The sequence below is a fragment of the Neofelis nebulosa genome, chromosome 6 (genome assembly GCF_028018385.1).
Source record: "Neofelis nebulosa isolate mNeoNeb1 chromosome 6, mNeoNeb1.pri, whole genome shotgun sequence".
In the NCBI taxonomy this organism is placed as follows: Eukaryota; Metazoa; Chordata; class Mammalia; order Carnivora; family Felidae; genus Neofelis; species Neofelis nebulosa.
In genome coordinates this window covers 102,079,373-102,097,779 of record NC_080787.1, presented here as the reverse complement: position 1 = coordinate 102,097,779, position 18,407 = coordinate 102,079,373, and the positions used below count along the sequence as shown (strand labels likewise).

Here is an 18,407-nt window from a genome sequence, read left to right as displayed (position 1 = left end):
AATATGTGTTCTTTTGTGACTGTCTTCTTTTATTTCACATAATGTTTTCAAGGTTCATCTCTGTTTTGGCATGTATCCAGTTAGTTAACATACAGATAGATCATTCATTTTTATGGCTGAATAATATTCCATTGCATGGCTATACCACATTTTGTTTATTAGTTCGTCATTTGAAGGAGATTGGGGTTGTTTCTAGTTTTGGGCTATTATGAATAATGTTGTTACGAACATTCATGTAAAAGTTTTGCCAGACTGTCTTTTAAAGCAGCTGCACCATTTTACATTCTCACCAGCAATGTGTGAGGGTTCCAATTTCTCCACATCTTAAACACTTATTATCTTTTTTATTTTAATCATCCTAGTGGATGTGAAATGGTATCTCATTGTGGTTTTGATTCCCATTTCCCTAATGTCAATGATGCTGAGTATCTTTACATGTGCTTGTAGGTCATTTGTTTATCCTCTTTGGGGAAATGACTATTCAGATTCTTTGCACATCTTTATTTTATTTTTGAGAGAGAGAGAGACAGAGTGCAGGTGAGGGAGGGGCAGAGAGAGAGGGAGACACAGAATCTGAAGCAGGCTCCAGGCTCTGAGCTGTCAGCACAGTAGCCAGTGCAGGGCTTGAACCCACAAACCATGAGATCATCACCTGAGCTAAAGTTGGATGCTTAACTGACTGAACCACCCAGGTACCCCACTTTGCCATTCTTCTAATTGAGCTTTTTGGTTTTTTTACTAATGAGTTACAAGAGTTCTTTATATATTCTAGATACATATTTTATCAGGTACATTATTTGCAAATATTTTCTCCTGTTCTGTGGGTCTTTTCACTTTCTTAATGCCCTTTGAGTCTTTTTACTAGTTTATTATCTGTAGGATGTATAGTGTTGTCTCCTTTTACATTCCTACTATTGATAATTTCTGTACTTGTTATTTTGTCTTGATCAGTCTTATTAGAGATTTAATAATTTTACTAAGTGAGCCATACTTAGTTTTATTTTATTCTAACAATTCTTAAAAAAACTTTTTTTTAAATGTTTATTTATTTTTGAGACAGAGAGAGACAGAGCATGAGTGGAGGAGGAGCAGAGAGAGAGAGGGAGACACAGAATCCGAAGTAGGCTCTAGGCTTTGAGCTGTCAACACAGATCCCCACACCGGGCCCCAATGAGCTGTGAGACCATTACCTGAGCCTAAGTCAAATGCTTAACCGACTGAGCCATGCAGGCTTCCCTATTCTTCTTCTTCTTTTTTAAATGTTTGTTTGTTTTTGAGAGAGAGAGAGAGACAGAGCACAAGCGGGGGAGGGGCAGAGAGAGAGAAGAAGACAGAATCTGAAGCAGGCTCCAGGCTCTGAGCTGTCAGCACAGTGCCCCATGCGGGGCTTGAACTCACAAACCGTGAGATCATGACCCAAGCCGAAGTCGGACAACCAACAACTGAGCCACCCAGGTGCCCCAAGTTTTATTTTATTCTAAATGTCTGTTTATGTCTGCTTTATCTTTCACTGATTTCTGCTTATTTATTATGATTCATATATTATTTACATTCATTTACTATACCAATTAATTCAATAATACCAATTATATTGAATTATTATTCATTTATTATTTACATGTTTTTTATTCCTAATCATTTATTATACATTCTTTTTAGTATCTTGGATTTAAGCTCTTGAGATTAAAGTTTTAGACCAATAATTTTTAACATATCTCCTAAATGCATGCATTTAAACTATAAATTTCCTTCCAAGCATTGCTTTAGTTACATCACCATTTTAGATGTGCTTTCATTATTTCTCATTTTAATATTTTCTAATTTCCACTGAGCATTCTTCATTGACATGTAAATCATTTAGAATTGGTTCCAGTTTTTGGCTTCAGTTTTCAATGTGATTCCATTGTGGCCTAAGAACATAGTCTGCATGATTTCAATTTTTGAAAATATTTTAAACTTGCTTTCTGCTAACATATGGTCTATTTTGGTAAATGTGTCATGTACTTTTGAATATATATTCTGTTGTTGGGAGTGGCGCTCTACATAGATCAGTCAGATTGAGTTGTTTCATAATGTTGTTTAAATCTCTTATATCTGTATCTTATATCTTTACTGATTTTTTTGTCTGACTTTTAATGAGATATTGAGATATGTACATCAAAATCTTTGGCAATGACTGGTTTTTGTGTATTTCTCCATTTAGTTCTGATATTTTGGTTTTACATATCTGAAGTTATTATTGGCTGCTAGTAGGATTGTAAGGGTTTTTTTTTTTTTATTGAATGAAACTTTTGTCATTATGACATCTTTCTTCATCTTTAGTAATTTTTTTGGTAAATTTTTTAACTTTTTAATTCATTTTTGAGAGACAGAGTGCGAGTGGGGGAGGGACAGAGAGAGAAGCAGACACCGAATCTGACATCTCTAAGCTGTCAGCACAGAGCCCAATGGGGGGCTTGAACCCACAAACCATGAGATCATGACCTGAGCTGATGTCCAACACTCAATTGACTGAGCCACCCAGGTGCCCCTTTAGTAATACTCCTTAAAGTCAAATTTATGTCTTAGTAATACAATCACAGAACATTTTGGGTGGGTAGTGTTTACATGGTATATATTATATATATATATATATATATATATATATATATATATATATATATATATATACACACACACACACACACACACACACACACACACACACACACACACATTTATTTATTTTGAGAAAGAGCGTGAATGAAGGAGAGAGAGAATCCCAAGCAGGCTCCACTCTGTCAGTGCAGACCCTCATGTGGGGCTGGATCTCACCAGCCAAAATTAAGAGTGCAATGTTTAACCTACTGAGCCACCCAGGAACCCCTACATGGTATATCTTTTTAATCCTTTCAAATTATCTGTGCCTTTTTGTCTCTTGAGTCAAATCTGAAAATCTTTTTAATTGAAGCATTTAATTCATTTACATTTAATGTGAGTACTATTATAGTTGGGTTTAAGTTCACAATCTTACTATGTATTTTATTCATTTTATTTTTCTATTTGTCCTATGTATTCTCTCTTCCTTTATTCCTTTTTTCCTTCATTACTTTGGATTATTCGTTTTTTATTATTGTTTCTCTCTTCTATTAGGTTTTTAATTATACTTGTTTGTTTTCTTTTGGTTATTACCCAGGGCAATGGTTCTGAGACTTTAGTGCACATCAGAAACACCTAGAGGACTCTTCAAACATACAATTTCTGGGCCCCACCTCTGAAGTTTATAATTTAGTAGGTCTGGGGGAGGAATTTTTACTTCTAAAAAATTCCCAGATGATGTTTATATTGCTTTATACTGCTACTTTGATAATACTCATACTTTGATAATCATTCCTTTAGATTATAATATGTATCCTTGGCTTGTTACAGCCTACCTTAAACTAGTATTTTTTTTTAACCACTGTCCAAAGAATAAAAACCTTACAATGGTTTATGTCCATTTACCTTCTTCCTACAATTTATGCAGCTGTTTTTTTTTACTTTACTTCTGCATATAAACTCCACATTTTATTTTTGCTGCTTCGAAACTCAATTTAAAAAATTTAATCACATATTTTATCTTTTCTGCTGCTCTTTTTTTCCCTGAGGACCCACGTTTCCATTTGAGTTAATTTTCCTTTATCTAAAAATAACTACCTTTAATATTTTTTATGGTGTGGGTCTGCTGCTGATGAATTCTCTCAGCTTTTATCTGAATAAGTATTTATTTTATCATGATTTCCAAAGGATATTTTATTTATTTATTTATTTATTTTTTTAAAAAAAAATTTTTTTTTTCAACGTTTTTAATTTATTTTTGGGACAGAGAGAGACAGAGCATGAACGGGGAGGAGCAGAGAGAGAGGGAGACACAGAATCGGAAACAGGCTCCAGGCTCCGAGCCATCAGCCCAGAGCCTGATGCGGGGCTCGAACCCACAGACTGTGAGATCGTGACCTGGCTGAAGTCGGACGCTCAACCGACTGCGCCACCCAGGCGCCCCTTCCAAAGGATATTTTAATTAGGTATACAACAGATACTTTTTTTTTTGTAGCATTTTATTTTTTTATTTTTTATTTTTATTTATTTTTATTTTTTAATATATGAAATTTACTGTCAAATTGGTTTCCATACAACACCCAGTGCTCATCCCAAAAGGTGCCCTCCTCAATACCCATCACCCACCCTGCCCTTCCTCCCACCCCCCATCAACCCTCAGTTTGTTCTCAGTTTTTAACAGTCTCTTATGCTTTGGCTCTCTCCCACTCTAACCTTTTTTTTTTTTTTTTCCTTCCCCTCCCCCATGGGTTTCTGTTACGTTTCTCAGGATCCACTTAAGAGTGAAAACATATGGTATCTGTCTTTCTCTGTATGGCTTATTTCACTTACCATCACACTCTCCAGTTCCATCCACGTTGCTACGAAAGGCCATATTTCATTTTTTCTCATTGCCACATAGTATTCCATTGTGTATATAAACCACAATTTCTTTATCCATTCATCAGTTGATGGAGATTTAGGCTCTTTCCATAATTTGGCTATTGTTGAGAGTGCTGCTATAAACATTGGGGTACAAGTGCCCCTATGCATCAGTTCTCCTGTATCCCTTGGATAAATTCCTAGCAGTGCTATTGCTGGGTCATAGGGTAGGTCTATTTTTAATTTTCTGAGGAACCTCCGCACTGCTTTCCTGAGCGGCTGCACCAATTTGCATTCCCACCAACAGTGCAAGAGGGTTCCCGTTTCTTCACATCCTCTCTAGCATCTATAGTCTCCTGATTTGTTCATTTTGGCCACTCTGACTGGCGTGAGGTGATATCTGAGTGTGGTTTTGATTTGTATTTCCCTGATGAGGAGCGACATTGAACATCTTTTCATGTGCCTGTTGGCCATCCGGATGTCTTCTTTAGAGAAGTGTCTATTCATGTTTTCTGCCCATTTCTTCACTGGGTTATTTGTTTTTCGGGTGTGGAGTTTGATGAGCTCTTTATAGATTTTGGATACTAGCCCTTTGTCCGATATGTCATTTGCAAATATCTTTTCCCATTCCGTTGGTTGCCTTTTAGTTTTGTTGGTTGTTTCCTTTGCTGTGCAGAAGCTTTTTATCTTCATAAGGTCCCAGTAATTCACTTTTGCTTTTAATTCCCTTGCCTTTAGGGATGTGCCGAGTAAGAGATTGCTACGGCTGAGGTCAGAGAGGTCTTTTCCTGCTTTCTCCTCTAAGGTTTTGATGGTTTCCTGTCTCACATTCAGGTCCTTTATCCATTTTGAGTTTATTTTTGTGAATGGTGTGAGTTGTAGCATTTTAAACGTCTATTCTTTTTTCGTTTCCATAATTTCAATCAGAAAATCAGTCATCTGTCTTATTGTTCCTTTTTTAGAAAGTAATGTGTCTTGTTTTCTTTTGCTGCTTTGAAGATTTTATGTTTGTCTTTCAGCATTTCAGCTGTAATGTTTTTAACTGTGGCTTCCTTTGTATATATCCTCCCTGTGTATTGGGGTTCACTGAGCTATAATGTTTGGGCTGATAAGAGTCATCAGTTTGGGGACTTTCATGACTATTATCTCTTCAAATATTGCTTCTGCTCCATTCTCTTTCATTCTTACCCTTCTAGGACTCTAATTAAACATACATTTGATTACTTCACTATATTCTTTTACTCCATTTAATTAATCCCATTCTTTTTGTCTCTGTGCCTCATTTTCAGATATTTTCTATTTTCCTGTCTTAAACTTCACTGTTTTTTGCTCAGTCTAAGCTCTTAAAACTACCCAGTGAATTTTCAATTTTAGCTGTTGTATTTTTAAGTTCTATAATGCATATTTTTATAGATTCCAATCTGTCAAAATTATGCATCACTTTATCCAATTTTCCCATCTTTTCCTCTTTTACTGTGTATGTGTGCATATGTGCATGATATGTATATACATATGTACATAGTAATTATTTTAAAGTCCTTGTCTGCTAATTCTAACATCTGGATCATCTATGGGTCTGCTTTTACTATCTGCTTTTTCTCTCATCACTCATACTTTCCCACATCTTCTCAAGTCTTATAGTTTATTATATGCTATGTTTGGTGTATAAAAGAACCAATGGGACTGATAATGTTGCTATTCCCCACCCCCCATAAAGGTTCTCCCTTTATTCTGTTAGATGTATAATTTGAAGGGCTAGTCATCTTAATCCCATCAGGAATGGAATTAGATTGGGGCTGGATTCTGGTTTTAGTTAGACTCAGTTTGCCTCTTTGTCCTTTTTCTTCAGGTGTGGCTCACCTGGACTTCTGATTGACAACTTGGCAAGTCTCTCTCCTTCACCCCTTAAACACTATGGGAGAATCATAGTGTTTATGATTTTAGAGATTTTAATTTAGCTCATTAGCCTCCTACTTCAATGCAGCTTCAAAATCTGGCAAATGTCTTGAGAGGGAGAACTAGCCAAGTATTTCATGCTAGCTTTCTGTCTCTGGTAGGATTTTGTCTCTTAATCATTGTGGACAGAGTTAACTCTGCCCTTCCAATCCAGTTTCCTTTGTGAGTGTGGCCTCCTGAGGTTTTTGACTGATAGCCTGGCTTTTCTCTTTCTCTTCATCCCTGGCATTCTGTCCTTCAAAGGTTTTGAGCTTAGTCCCCCACAACATCAAGTTCAATATCTGGTGAAAACTTGAGGGAGAGAATTGTCATGTTTGACACAGTCCCTGTTTCCAGAAGGAATTTATCTCCTAAGCACCAAAAAATTGAAGATTTTTCTGGGCCAGTTCTCCAGACTCTTCTATACTCTTAACGTTCAGCAAATATCCATGGTATATTTCCAACTTCTTTAGATTCAAATCTGGTATGTTTGCACCCAGGGTCTTCAAAAACTCACCTGGCTTCTCTTTGTCCCAGTAGAGTCTCTGTGCCAAAAACAGAGTCAATATGACCAGAATTGGTAAATGATCTAAGGAATAAAACATCCAGGGATTGTCAGCTCACTCATGAGAGCTCTTCCTTTTCTAGAAATTTAGTTCATCTAGGCTTTGTTGTGTCCATGACTTTCCAATGACTTTACACATGTAACTTCATAATTTATCTGTTTCAGTGGAAGCCTCGTCTTTCTACTAAATCCTACCTAAAGTAGAAGTCTCAATACTTACTTGAGAAGTACCACACATAATGTATTCTGATATTTTATACTCTATTTCATTAAAAAATGGGGGCACCTGGATTGCTCAGTTGGTTAAGCATCTGACTCTTGGTCTCAGTTCAGGTCATGATCTCATGGTACATGAGTTCAAGCATTGCATCAGGCTCTGCTCTGATGGTGCAGAGCCTGCTTGGGATTCTCTCTCCCCTCTCTCTCTGCTCCTACCCTGTTCACACACACACACACACACACTCTCTCTCTCTCTTGAATTAAATAAACTTTTAAAAAATTTAAAAAATAAAAACAAACTTCTGGTCACAATTCGCTACTAATCAATGTCAGGATCCACTAATGAATCACAGCTTCCATCCTGAGAAAAGTTGGTCTAACAAGTGTCTGGGAAAATCCAAGGTGTCTGGCTGTTTGGAAGAGGAGTTTCATCAAAGGGATATGGATTAAATGAACCTCAATCCTCTTAGTATTTACAAATTCTTGAAGTACGGAATTCTACCTGTATTTTTTCCTTGAGTCTGACAAAGTCAGACTCAACTTCTCACTGAAAGGCTTGGCAAATTTAATTTTGTTCTACCCCTTCTGTCTTTTTCCTCAATCAAAATCAAATTTTTATGATTTGTCTTAGTCATTAGTATTATAATCCCATTAATCCAAAGTTTCTATTATTTTGTCCACAGAGATATGGCAATTTCTTTTTAAAAAAACCGACTCTCCAAACTACCCCCTTAAACTTGGCCTTTTCCCACTGTATTGTTAGTTCTTTTCCTTTAAGTTATACTAACTACCTCAGTATTTGTTTGTGAACGGGTTTTCAACTACCAAGGACCAAAAGAAGCATGTGTTGAAGCAAAACTTGACACATTGCTCTGCTGCATCAGTGTGTGTATACATCATAATCAGAAAATAAAACAACTTGCACCCTGAGAGAAACAAAACAAGGAAACAAAAACAGGGTCACTGTGTCTAGTTCACTGTCCCAAAATAAAAGAATCCTTAAGTTTTGTTTATAAGTATTGACTCCCTCATAAACACAATTTTATCAACTTTTACAATGTTGATTTGTGATAACCTTTGTAGCTGTGACAGCCATTTGAGAAAATTGCTCTTTTCTATCATGAGCGGACTAACTACAAGCTAATAGTATTGATAATTTTGTGGGGTTGTTCCTAACATTTAAAAAAATATTATTTATTTATTTTAGAGAGAGAGAGCGTGAGCAGGGGAGGGGCACAGAGACACACAGAATCTAAAGCAGGCTTCAAGCTCGGAGCTGTCAGCACAGAGCCCAATGTGGTACTCAAAATCACGAACCATGAGATCATGACCTGAGCCAAAGTCGGACGCTTAACCAACTGAGCCACTCTGGCGCCCGCCCCCAACTCTTGTATTTTTTATCTGGTGAACCAGTCCTTTTATACTTGGGAGTTTCTTACAAAAGTTTCTTAAAAGTAAACTTTTCCTTAATAAGTGCTTTGTCTCTGAGTATCTCCTTGACAATTCTATAGATTCTACCAAGATTTTATGTATTTATCTACCAGGGGTAAGTATTCGCCAGCCAGAACCAAGTAAACTGTAACTTAACGGTTCTTTGAGTTATAACTTTTTCCAGTCCTAGGGTGAATCTTCTGTGGAAATAGGGTTTTAATTTAGTTGATTCTATTTCTTTTTTATAACTGTTTGGTTTTTTGTTTCCTGGTTAAGTCTGGTTTTCATGCTAGTTCTGATTTGTACACAACCACTATTTCTCTTTTGGCGGCAGCAATGTTGGTAATACAGTTTTTAATGGTCTGTCTGGTCCTTATGAGGTAACATATGACAGTGTATTTGATTGTATTTTACATTTGTCTTAAGCATTCTGTTAGCTCCTGTCATTGAGATACATCTTTCTTTGCCTTTAGGTCTTGAGAGCTTGATTTAGTCAAACTGATGACTGGTTTCACTAGTAAGTTGCAAAGTTGCTCATATTACTCCCCATAGTACTCATTTATTTCATTGCTGCCTTACCACTGGTGAAACCCTCTATGCTGTTCTCATGTTGTGTGCCACTCTGATTCAAATCAAAATAAAAATATTTTCGTGCCCACCGGAGTGAAGAGCAGATATTGGAAATTTGGAGCTGCATTAGCCAGTGAGATTTTGTACTTGGATTACATTTGATCCATCTGTGGCTGATGTTATAAAACCAAGCTGTTGGTTCTTTTAGTGTATTTTTTTAAAAGCCTTCTTTCCTCCTCAAAAAGGAAGGTACAGCTTTCTACAATAGTCTATTTACAATTATAAACTTTCTCTGTCCCTTGGGATACTATTAGAGACTAACAGGCCATAAGAGCTGTCATTTGAACACACTATATAAGGATATCTAATTCCAACAGACAGATTTACCATGAGAGAGGACAAAATATACACAATGAATAAAATTTGAAATTGTTTTTAAACGGTTTTAGAGCAAAGGGTAGAGACTTTGTGTTTTGCTTGAATGGTACAAGCGTTCTACAAATAAGCCTGAATTTGTGATGGAGAGAGAATGATTGCTTTTGACTTGCTTAGAGCTTAATGATCCCTGCAAGAAATCTAAAAAGTTCTGGGTGCATAACTTTTACTTTCTCTCCTCTCAAAAGAAAATAGGAAAGCATAAATAAATGAATAATCCAGGTAAAGATGTACAAAAGAGCTTTGTGCCCCAAAATAAGGTGTTAATAAATCTAAAGTTGTGCTTCTAGCTCAACCCACAATCTGACTGGAAAATTACTACAAAAATAGCCTTGTTTACAAGTTGACAAGATAAGTAATGAGATGCAAATTGACAGCAGAGAGAAAAATAGAAAGAAAACTTCAGTACCTTTAAACAAAACTTGAAGACTTCCTAAATATTTAGTATGAAAAACAGAAAAATTTAAGTAATCATGTTCCTAATGAGCATGCAGTTGGACAAATTAGACTGGTTTAATAATGTTGTTTTAGATGTCTCCTTTCTGATTTAATTACAGTGAGAATTAAAATGTTGTATACTCTTCTAACTTATGCAAGACAGGTTTGTTTTCTCATGGAAAGCCTAAATAATTATACTTTATAGATACTTTTCTAATTCCTAAATGAATATTAAACTGAGTTACTTATTAGTAATCTTTGGATATAAATTATATCTAAGCAAGTCATTTGTACAGAACAAAATAAATACTAGGTCAACAAACATAGTTTTTACATACACTTGCCTTTTATTTTTATATATTTTAAGTGACCATTAATTAGTAGGTTGAAAAGATATATATGAAAAACTGAGGTATGTTGGTATACATGTTCTTTTTTGAAAGAAATGTTTCAAATTGCCTGTAACCTTCTTTAGTCACTTAATCATATCTTTTATCCTCTGATAACTTTTTTTGATATGGCATTTCGCAAATTCAGAATAATAAACTATTACTATGTCTTCTATATAAAATTTTCTTTGGGGTTTCCCAAACAGTTGCTAGACAGCTCCAAAGTTTTGTTAATTTATCCTATAAAAGGAGGAATACTAAAAATCATTAGATATGTTTGGTATACTGCAGATTTTTATTAGCTCAAAACTATTGCAAAAGTCATCCTGCTTATTGAGTCCTACATATGAAAAGAACTTGCACAGCAGTTCAGAGGAGCTTAAACTAAGTTAACTACATTTAAGTAAATGTATTACTATAAATATAAAATAAAGATATTTTTAGCAATTGTGTAACTTTCAGGTTGGCCAGAAGCATACTCATGTCTCTATACAAAGATTGGCACAGTAACTATTTTTTAAACTTTATTTATTTATTTTTAAAGTTTATTTGAGAGAGAGAGAGAGAGGGAGAGGGAGAAAGAGAGAGAGAAAGAATTCTAAGCAGACTCTGTGCTGTCAGCATGGAGACCTACGTGAGGCTCAATCTCATGAACCATGAGATCATAACCTGAGCCTAAATCAAGAGTCAGATGCATTAACTAACTGAGCCACCCAGGCACCCCCCAAATTGATTTTTTTTAAAGGAATATTTTATTTGCAGTTGACAATCCTAAAAATATTTTGAGATAAAAGAACCTGGAGACTTTTTAATGCCTACTCAATCCATAAATTACCCTCTCAGGATAATATTTGACTAAATCCTTATAAAATGATTATGTGTTACTTCAGAAAAAAGATTCTACTCCCCACTATTCTAGTATTGTTGGCCTTTACAAAATTAACCTAAGCCATTGAGTCCTGTCATCCACGGACAGTTTCTGCTTTTTCATCAAGTCCCCATGATAAGATACAGAGCAAAAACGGAGTCTTCTGGAACAAACATGAAAAGAATGAAAGCCTCAGTAAACACTTTACCATACTCGTAATTGTTGACTCTGTAGGGAGCAGACTCATGGAAACAGATTTTTCTGTGTAAACTGGTATCAGCATGACAAAAAGATACCTGTCAGACTATCAAAAGATAGAGTCAGGATTTCTAGGATTCTTTAAATCCAGAAGCAAATGACTTCAAGAAATTGAGTGCTTCACCTCAAATCAGAAAAACAAGAATTTATCACCTAGGACTAAATGAGTTAATTCTGTGAATGCTTTCTTTCTAAGGGACATACATTATTTTGATCTATCTATTGGCTACACTTACATAAACTGGTAGAAACATTCCTTAAATGGTATTATGTTCCAACTGACCCTTCAGAATTACAGAAAAAAAAATATTTGGAAATATTTAACGGAATGTATAAGTAAGAGACTGGCAGGAAAACAAAAATAATGATTCTGGAGAAAATCATATATCAATGTACCACAAAATGGTAAAAATTGTTAAATATTATACAAAATGCCTTTACTAAGTTTCCTTCCTTTTCATAGCCATGTAGCTATTTAGCATAAGTTCAATCAAAACCTGTTCTCCTTACTACCAAGTAGTAATTGAAAAATTGCTTTACTGTCTGTGGCTATGCCTCAAATCCCATTAAAGTAGGTATGGCAAGCCCATTACTAAACAAGTTCCAAGCAACTTGACTGAGGTGAACTGAATGGCCCTTGGCTTTGGATTTCAGTATAAGAGCTTATGGGAGCAGTATCTTACATATAAAGGAATGACAGCCTTAAAGACTTTACAAAGTCTCCAAAGTTAATCCCTAAATTGTGGTATCACATGTCTCTAGTTTCACTAACCAGATTATAAAAAGGTCTCTGTGCATTAAGCATCACCTTTTATCACATCCATATAATAAAACTGACCAAATAACACAAAATATCAAAGTAATGATACTGTATCATAAAATCAGTAGACAAATTTATGTGGTCAGAGCCATGCTTTAGGAGGAAATTTGGAGGCAAAATTTACATCTTAACCAGATTGGTAAGCAATGCACATCACATTCCAGAGTAGAAAACAAAATGAAACAACAGTGTAAAGGGTCAACACAACATGTCTAAGTTGTGTAAACCTTTCACATTCCAAAGAAAGGTTTGGTCTTTACTCAACTCCCAGGAGATGACCTCTAAGGCCTTGGAATATCCTGCCTGATGATGTTTTTGTTTACCTAGGGACCGCAGGCCTCCCAGATAGTTCATGCTAACAATGTGATTTATGGTCCACTATGGCCTTAGGCCATGCAGTATCAGCTTGACCTACAGAGGGGCTGGAGACTGAAGGTTGGCCATATGGGCAGTCAGCCATGCTTGTGTGATCAGTCCATACCGAAAAACCTGAACACCAAGGCTTGGAGGAGCTTCCTTGCTTGGCAATATTGCAAGCATATCACCACACATCATTTCGAGGAGAATTAAGTGCTTGTCTGCATGATTTCACTGGAAGAGGACAACTGGAAGTTCACGCCTGGTGTTTCCTGGACTTTGTCCAATGTCCCCTTTCCAGTTGCTTATTTAAATCTGTATTCTCTTGCTGTAATAAACCAAAACTGTGAGTACGACAGCTTTTCTAAGTTCTGTGTGTTGTTTTAGTGAAATCATTGAACACAAAGGTGGTCTTGGGGAATCCCTGCAAACTTACTTTGCAACCTTGAGATAAAGTAACATCAGCAAACAATCACCCTGTCTAGTTCTTGCTCCTCGAGTAAATGAAATCTTGAGTCTTTCTTGTAAGTTACTCTCTAATTAAAACAACTATATCTCTGATTTTGGAAATGTCTGAAGATATGCGATGACCTTTTTGGATACGGCCAATTATGTGAAAAAAGTGCTGTTTTCCACCTTAAAGACAGTGCATACAAACTTGGTGACCTTGGTAAGTTTGCAGGTAGCTTTTTTCCTCTAAATGCTTGTCATATTTTTAATTTGTTAAGGCTGTCCTTCTAAAGCTTGGACTCCCTTGTAGATCTTCTTTGCATATGAACTCCTTTTCTTTTCTAAATGCTTTAGTCTCTAAGTGGCTTATGTTTTATTTCAGCAGGTGGAAGTTTGAATCAATAGCATTTTAGTAGACTCGTTAAGAGAAACTCTACTTTTTCTGGAACATTCATAGGAATGTTAGGAAGTTGCTCTGAGAATTTGAAATCACAGGCAAATATCCTACCCAAATACCAAAGGCACAGCCTTCCATCTACTTGAAACCTATGCTATAAAAGAACAAAAAGAAAAGTACTTTATCTGAAAATTTAGCTCAGTGCTCATATCATAAGAGAGAATCAAGATATGTATTAACTGATATAAATTCTCAAGCAGATAAGTTATATACATAAAAATATAGAATAAGTTTTTAACATACCATTTAGTTTTGAGATTAAAGTAAAAGTAGAAGTTCCATACCTAAAAATAACTTATTTTAACTCTGGTACTGAATTTCCCAGCTTTAAATTTGTTAGCTCAGTTTATTTTGGGAAAAGCAAAGATAATGATGCTTTTTATGTTGTGTTCAAGCATTCAATAGTTAAGATATTAATAGCATTATTCTCTCATATGTATTACATATTTTAGATTTGGCTGTCTCTAAAAAGATATTTTTAAGGTATTAAACATTTTTCTTTTGCTAGAAATTATAAACTATAAAACCAGAAATGTTCCATGGAATTCTCAGGAGTGTTTTTAAATTTAATTTTAAATGGGTTTCCTGTGTACCAATACGATTTATGTTTTAAATAACACATTTGTAAAGTTGAAAGGACCTACAGTGAAAAAAAGTGAAATACTTTCCAGTTCAGCAAGAAGATTCTGGACAACTGCTCTGTAAACATCAATCTTATATTTCAGACAAGAAATGATTCACATTCTGTACTAGTTCAGTAATAGATTTTTCTAAGAAATACAAGTCAATGTACATTTAACTTCAAAGAAAACTAACCAAAAAAATACCTTTCAATGATTTCTGAACTTATCCTAAAGTTTACTTAATCAGGCCAACTAAAATTAGGTCAACAGTGTATTACTTTAGCTATGACTAGAAGGTCTGTTCATTTTACAATCTTCCTTTTAAGATCTCTTTATTTAAGCAACTTTAATAATTTGTAATGAATAAACTTTTACAAGTAGGTAGAATCCCATTATAATGAACATCATTCCAGTGTTCACTTCCTTATGGCATTTCTCCCTATGTTCTAACCATAACCCAGAGCTGATATGGCTACAAAGAAATACATTGAAGAGGATATCAAAAGTCACAGAAATACAGCCTCTTAGTAGTACTTTATTTAATGAAGCTATTTTCCAGGTAAGGTATTTTTTTTTTTTTTAATTTTTTAATGTTTATTTATTTTGAGGGAGAGAGAGAGACAGAGTGCAAGCAGGGGAAGGGCAGAGAGAGACAGAGAGAGAGACAGACAGACAGACAGAATCTGAAGCAGGCTCCAGGCTCTGAGCTGTCGGCGTAGAGCCTGATGTGGGACTCGAACTCACAAACTGTGAGATCATGACCTGAGCCGAAGTTGGATGCTTAACCGACCGAGCCACCCAGGCGCCCCTCCAGGTAAGGTATTTATATATTTCACCCACTCACTCATTTAAAAATATTCTATCAGGTCTAACGCTCAGTAAAATGACATAACTTTAAAGAGCACCACATTGATAGTATATCAATTTTTAATTTTTTCAGTGCTGTTGAATGTTGATGTTCAGATTTGACATGCACACAGTTTTTCTCTCATAAATCTCATATCTTTATGAATTTAAAAACTACCCAGAGGTGCCTGGGTGGCTCAGTTGGCTAAGTGTCCGACTCTTGATTTCAGTTCAGGTCATGATCTCATGGCTCTGCGTTGGGCATGGAACCTGCTTGGGATTCTCTCTCCCCCTCTTCCTCTGTCCCTCTCCCACGTGTACATGCACACCCTATCTCTCAAAAAAATTTTAAAAGTTAAAAACTAAAAAAAAATTGAAATTAAAATTACACACACACACACACACACACACAAAACAAAATGTCTTAAGCACCTGCAGAACAAATTTCTTTCCTACCCATAGGACCCATGCTTTGCTAGACTGCACAGAAGCAGTGACTAGATAGAAACAATGGATGAAGAATAATGAGGTCATTTGTTAAGGGATTCACTTTGAATATATTTATTTGGGCCCACATTAGAAAAGTGACATTTCTCTAATATAGGTTGGTTAGTATTTGAAAAGAGTGTTCTATAGGCCAGTAAATGTAATGGTGTTAAAACAGGACATCTATCTGTAAAATATAGAAAACACATCTGTAATAGTATTTCTGGGATAAATAGTAGATTGCCACAAACCATAAGGGATATTTGGGAGTATTCCTAATTTAAACTGGCTATCTTTCCTCCACATCTTTCAAATACATTCCTTTTAAAGATTTATTAAAAGCTAACTTCTTCCTTAAATAACATTTAGGACTACATTTTAAATTATTATCCAGTACTCACAGAGTTTCACAAAAATATTGACGACCTTCTCTGTGTGTGATGTACCCTGATATTTTCAATGCTGTTCTAATATCATTTAAAAAGTGTTCATAGTGACCCACTAAATGGATTTCACAATCCATTAGTAGGATAGGACCTGCAGTTTGAAAAACACTGACTTGGTCCAACCTATGGGGAAGCTGAAGTGTGAAGGAATTGAGTGGCTTAAATTCATAAGAAAAGTGAGTGGTAATCATTTGCATAATTCTGTGCAAGTCAAAAACTATTACTTTTCTGTTTTAGTCTCAGTCATTATTGCTTGATTTTTTTTTTACCTTCTTTATTCTCTACTCCCTTATTTTACTTCAGTGTTTCATACCTATTTTTTCTACTCGTGTCTTGATACATGGTTATGTAGACAATACATCTTTGAAATTTATATTAAGTGAACTAGTATCTTCAATCAACAAGAATTAAGAATCCTAGTCCAAGGGGCGCCTGGGTGGCGCAGTCGGTTAAGCGTCCGACTTCAGCCAGGTCACGATCTCGCGGTCCGTGAGTTCGAGCCCCGCGTCGGGCTCTGGGCTGATGGCTCGGAGCCTGGAGCCTGTTTCCGATTCTGTGTCTCCCTCTCTCTCTCTGCCCCTCCCCCGTTCATGCTCTGTCTCTCTCTGTCCCAAAAATAAATAAAAAAAAAAAAAAAAAAAAAAAACGTTGAAAAAAAAAAGAAAAAAAATGAAGAAATACAAATAGGCCAACTTTATCTATCAATAGATGAGAAATTTAGTAGACAAATATTTAAGCATCTTTTCTGGGATGGTCATTATACCTCTATGTCAACTATTGTTTTCTTCCTTCTGTTATATTTCTGTACAGTCTCCTCTATCAGACTTTAAGCAACGTGAAGAGAGAATTCATGTATAATGTGTCTTTGAATCTCCCATAGCATCTAGCACAGTATCCTGGAGATCAACAAATACTTGAGTAGAGATCAGTAACTACTTCCTGAATGAACATGTCCAACACACCAATACACAAATAAAGAACTACCTTTGTTCTCTAATCTCTTCCTCTTAGCATTATAAAATCAAAGAAAGCATGATTCTGAGTGCCTGTTGTCTGTACACCCAAACAAACAACAAAATACTGGAATATTTTAACCAATGGTTATGTAAAACTTGGTCATATCCTTGAAAGATGAAACAGCAGCACAATTGAACTGGTGTCTAAAACAGCAGTACCTGACCCATTATGCTTACTCTGATGAGACCATCAAAGAAGGTTAACTAAGTTTCATGACAAGCAATTATCAAATATTTATTGAGAGGTCTACTTATGGGCTAGGTATTGTGCCAAGTGCTGGGCTACAGTGGTAAGCAAGGCAGGATCATGCCCTTAGGGAGATTTCAGTCTATGGGAAAGACAAACAAATAAACGATAACAAGAAAGTATACTAAGTGCAAATAAAGGAGAAATACCAAGAAGAGGCAGCTGAGCCAGATTTGGGAGAAGGCGGGGCGGGGGGGGTATTAAGGGGAGATTTAAAGAGAGCTTCCTAGAGGAAGCAGTAAATTGAGACCTGAAGAATGAGGTAAGGCTAGACAAGCAATATCTATGCAGGAAAAATCTAGGCAGAGAGTACGATGGATAAATTCACCTTTATTTTAAAAGATTATTCCAGAAAAATGATTATGTCACAGAACTTTTTATCTTTAAAAAATTTTTCAAATTTTATTTAAATCCAGGTTGGTTAACATATAGTGTAATAATGATTTCAGGAGTAGAATTCAGTGATTCATCACTTACGTATCTTTTTTGACAGCTAACTCATAATTCCCAACGTTCCTCCTCCAAGCACATTGGATTCAGTCTCCCAACACTGCGGACTGCTGAACCGGTCATTAACAAGACCTATATTGTCACAAAACTGCTTTAGAGCATTAAGTAACAATTTGCTTCTCTATTATTTTCTGCTGAAACTATCAAAGCACATAGGTACACAATGAACCATACATACATAGTAAAAAAATAAACTTCTTCATAGTAAAAGATAAACTTCTATTTCTTTAAAAAATAAACCCCTGAATTGGGGTGTGCTAATTTATAGTTCTAATAATTGCCTATGGCATCTAGCAGGATCTTGCACCAAATGAGAATTCAATGACTCTATACCAATAAGGAGAACACTCCCAAAAATTCTACCAGGAAAAAAAAAATCCACCTGATTCTTCAAATGATTCACAACTACAATAAAAAAAACAAAACAAAACAAAACAAAAAAAAAACTCTGACCTAGACAATATTTTAAAACTTTAAACTTTACAATTTTGTTATGACTAAGTCTCCTTACATAACAAAATATGAAAAAGGAATTAAAGAAGTTACATGAAAATAAGCATATAGATTGTGAAGAAAAAGGCTGAAGCATTGGCCAAGTATATTC

At 35.5% G+C, this 18,407-nt stretch overlaps 1 protein-coding gene across 6 annotated transcripts in view; it reads right to left on the bottom strand.

Moving 5' to 3' along the window:
* The window catches only part of LOC131514658 (uncharacterized), a 180,199-nt gene that overhangs the window by 158,934 nt on the left and 2,858 nt on the right, over window positions 1-18,407 (bottom strand). The window contains exon 1 of one of the 6 annotated variants that reach the window (XM_058734896.1): window positions 6,890-10,156. The exons of the other annotated variants lie outside the window; for them this stretch is intronic. The gene's annotated coding sequence lies outside the window, so the exon portion shown is untranslated. Of the gene's footprint in view, window positions 1-6,889; window positions 10,157-18,407 lie in introns of those variants that run through there. 6 annotated transcript variants of the gene reach the window in all.